Raw genomic sequence first — 4,407 nt, forward strand, 5'->3', positions numbered from 1 at the left:
GTTCCGACTCGATGGCACCTGACAATGACAACAACCCTATTTTAAATATTTCTGTCTCTAAATCTACATTATTTTTTATTTTTCTCCTCCTGTGTCTGATAGTTTATTTTCTCCACACTGCTAAACACTTGAGCAAAATAATGTCACAATCCATTGAAGCTCTGTTTTCTTAGTTCTCTTCTAATTAATCATAAAGTGTTTATGAAAAAAATCATCCTTTTTATGTGCATTACCTATTAAGTTACCATTTAAAAACAGAATTGAGGCAATGGGGATACATAACTTAAAAGTTTGGCAAGGTGCCTATGAGAAATTTTGTACAATATACCTCTAGAGTCCTGTTGTGGTGTTGTGGGTTAATGCGCCAGACGCAAAGCGATTTGAACTGCAAGGTCGGCAGTTCAAGCTCACTTACTGCTCCTCAGAGACCCTATGCATGGCCATTATGGGTCGGAATCAACTCGACGGCACTTAACAACAACACATTTTGTTCTAAAACAAACTGCCTAATGTAGAGTCCTTGTGTGGTGTTGTGGGTTAATGCGTTGGACTGCAAAGTAGGTTTGAACCCCAAAGTTGGTGGTTCAAGCTCACCAGCTGCTCCTAGGAAACCCTATACGGGATCACTATGGGTTGGAACTGACTTGATGGCATTAACAACAAACAACCACAGAGAAAGACGAGGTTTTCTGATCATATAAAGACTTGCAGCCTCAGAAACCCTATACAGGGTCACTATGAGTCAGGATAGACTTGACAGCCTTCAACACCACCAACAACATGCCTAACATGTGTACATCATTTTAAGCAGCATTTTTTAGCTGCTGCGTTATAATGTAGGCAAGTTCCAATCAGTCCTGAAATAGACTACAAATTATTATTGTAATGATTGCATTAAAATCCAAATTGTAGCTTTGCTATTTACTTTGTTCTCACTAGTTTGAATTCCTATCTACCTTCATGAATGTAAGATAATTATACTAATTAATACCTATCATAGAGTGAACCATGCACAACACAGTATGTGGACATAAGACTGGGTGGGTCCTACAGATGATGGCCATCAGTCAGATACGTTGTATTGGAGAAAGACATACATGACTAATTCCACTAAAGGAGAGTAACTAAGGAAAGAACTGAGTGAAACACCTAAGAAATATCAAAATTAAAAATAAAAGTTAAATTGAATATGAAACTTTTTGTTTCTCTGAGTAACATACCAAACACACCTTTTCTCTAGCAATCTCAATTTATTTTGAGTGGGTGATTATATAAATAAAAAAATAAAACATGAGTAAAGATGGAAATTTTTCAGATGAGAAAAGTGTGAAGACTTTTCATTTTATTTATATTTTAATATTGTCCAGGACATTGAAGCAAATATTAGAAATACATAACTTTTTTTGTTTTTTTTAATCTCTGACTGAGATTACTGGACAGGAGTCAGCTTTCTGACAAAGGGATTGTGTACTCTAGATCTCCTCCAGCTTGTTTATTTAAGCATTGCTCTTTGAAGCCCCTATCAAAATCCTCGTCTTCTAAGGGAATATTGCCTTCACACACCTGATGATTGGAGGCATCCATCAACAGCTATGTAAATGACAAGTAGCTATTTGACAGCAGAAAACCTAAAGCAGGCTTATCTAAAAGCAGACCCACCTAGTATGGTTTTCTCCCCAGTGATAATTAGATGTAATGGCTCAGTGCTGTGCGACATTGTTCAGATCCCAGGTGTGATTCTGCCGGAAAACATACCCAGATGGGTATCTCCTAGGTATCTAGAAACCATTGTACTTATCTATACAAGTGTAAAAGATGGAAATACTTACTTAAACAAGGAAAGATAAACAGTATTTCAATTTCATGAAAGAAAAGTGTAGTACTTTTCCTGAACATGTTTTATTCAATATCAAGTTTAGACCTGGATGGATCCAGGAAACACATTTTAGAAATTTAATCTTTTTTTTTTTCCTTTTTAATTATAATCTCTCTGCCCAAATTATTCCTGCTACTACATAAACACCACACCACACAAGTCAGTTGCATATTCTATGAGAACAAATGCATTTGAATGTTCAGCAAGGAAGTAACAAAAATATAGAAGCAGAACTGCCAAAGCACTTCATTTGTAATGATAAATCTTCTCTCCAACAATCACATACTTGGACATTTTCCCGGAGAAATAAAGAGTTATGCTCATACAAAGCCCGGACACAAATGTTTGCAACAGGTTTAGTCATAATAACATAAACTGGAAATAATCAAAATGTTCTTCAAGAGAATAGTAGTTAAACACACTGAACACACTGTGGTGAATCCATACCATTTAATACTATTAAGCAGTGAAAATGGAATCCTGGTGTGGCTCTGTGGGTTAATACGCTGGACTACAAAGTCAGTTTGAAATGCAAGGTTGGTGGTTCAAGCTCACCAGATGCTCCTCAGAAACCCTTTACATAGGATTGCTATGGGTGATGGCATTTAACAACAACAGCAGTGAAAAAAGAATAGATTATTGATATGCACAACAACCTGGATGATTCACCAAGAAACTATGTGGGGGTGGGGGAAGAAGCTGCGAAAGTTTTCACATTGAATGGTTGCATTTACAAAACGTTTTAAGTGGCACAATTATAGAAATGGAGATTAAGTCCAATCAGAAGAGGTGGGTGCAGATGGAGGCTGGGTGTGGCTACAAAAGGGCAACATAAGAGATCCTTGTAATGATGAAAATGCTTTGTGTCTTGACTGTATTAAAATCTATATTCAGGTTTTGATCTTTTACTAAAATTTTGCAAGATGCTATGATTGGCGGAACTGAAGAAAACCTATACTTATTCTTATTGTATTATTTCATACAACTGCATACATGTAAGGAGCTCTGGTAGCATAGTAGATTACGTGTTGGGCTGCTAACCACAAAGTCAGTAGTCCAAATCTGCCAGCTACTTCAGAGGACAATGATGAGGCTTTCTGCTTCTATAAAGATTTATAGCCTCAGAAATCCTATACATGGTCACTATGAGTCATAATTAACTCAACAGTGAAACATCATCACCACCAAACACATGTGAATCTGCAATTATGTCTCAATAAGAAAAGTACACTAAAAAAATAATGTATTTTGCATAACTATATCAAGTGATTAAAGACATTACTTTTCCACTCTAATTATTCCATTGATTGATTGTCTTCTATTTTGAAACCGTGTCTAAAAAGCAGCAAGCTGATAGCTAATCTTACCAGCTCTGAAGGCATCTTGAGTAAATATTAGCAATGTCAAGTCTAAATGTACTCTAAGTTGTTGGTGGTAGTCTGACTGTTTAACAAGGCTTCTGAGGCAGAATAGATAAAAGAACCCAAAGATTATGAAAAATAAAGCTTTGAGTAGCTATTTAGCATGTTAAATAAATGTTTTCAGTTACTTGTTAATTCTAATGCTATAAACACTATTGATGGTGGTCTTGATGTGCCATGGATCCGGTTCTTACTCATAGTGACCCTGCATATGGTTTCCCAGGCTGTAACTATTTATGGGACTAAAACACCTTATCAAACATGGAGCAGATGGTAGATTCAAACTACTGACTTATGGTTACCAGATGAACTCAAAGATCACTATGTTACCAGAGCTCCTTCATAAATATTATTGCACATGGGTACAATATTGCTATAATTTTAATGATTCAATATTATATGTACTCAGATTCCACATGAATATAATTTAGTAGTAGTAGTAATAGTAGTTGTTGTTGTTAAACATCATCAAGTCAGTTCTGACCCATAGTGACCCTGTATAGACTCTCTGAGGTTCAAGCTAACTTGAACAGAGTATTAATTCACTGCCACGCCAGGAAAGAGTCCTGATTATATAGTGGTTTACACATAGCATAACTAACTGAAAGGTCAGCATTTTGAATCCACCAGTTACTCCAGAGTATAAAGATGAGGCTTTCTGCTCCTGTAAAGATTTACACCATCACTCATCTGTCAGTTTGTCATATTGTGGTGGCTTGTGAGTTGCTGTGAATCTGGAAGCTATGCCATGGATATTTTAAAGGCCAGCAAAGTCACACACGATGGACAGGTTTCAGATGAGCTTACAGACGAAGACAGACAAGGAAGAAGAAGAGATGAACTGCTTCCGAATATTTAGTCACTGAAAACCTTATGAATAGTGCTCGCTTGCTTCGGCAGCACATATACTAAAATTGGAATGATACAGAGATTAGCATGGCCCCTGCACAAGGATGACAAGCAAATTCGTGAAGCATTCCATATTTTTGCATAACATGGATGAACCTTGAGGACATTATGTTGAGAGAAATTAGTCCATCACAAAAAGAGAAATACTGCATAGGACCACTACTGTAAAAGACTAAGAGAAAGAACCTATACTAAAGGTTG

This window comes from Chrysochloris asiatica, unplaced genomic scaffold, assembly GCF_000296735.1.
Source record: "Chrysochloris asiatica unplaced genomic scaffold, ChrAsi1.0 scaffold00065, whole genome shotgun sequence".
Taxonomy (NCBI): Eukaryota; Metazoa; Chordata; class Mammalia; order Afrosoricida; family Chrysochloridae; genus Chrysochloris; species Chrysochloris asiatica.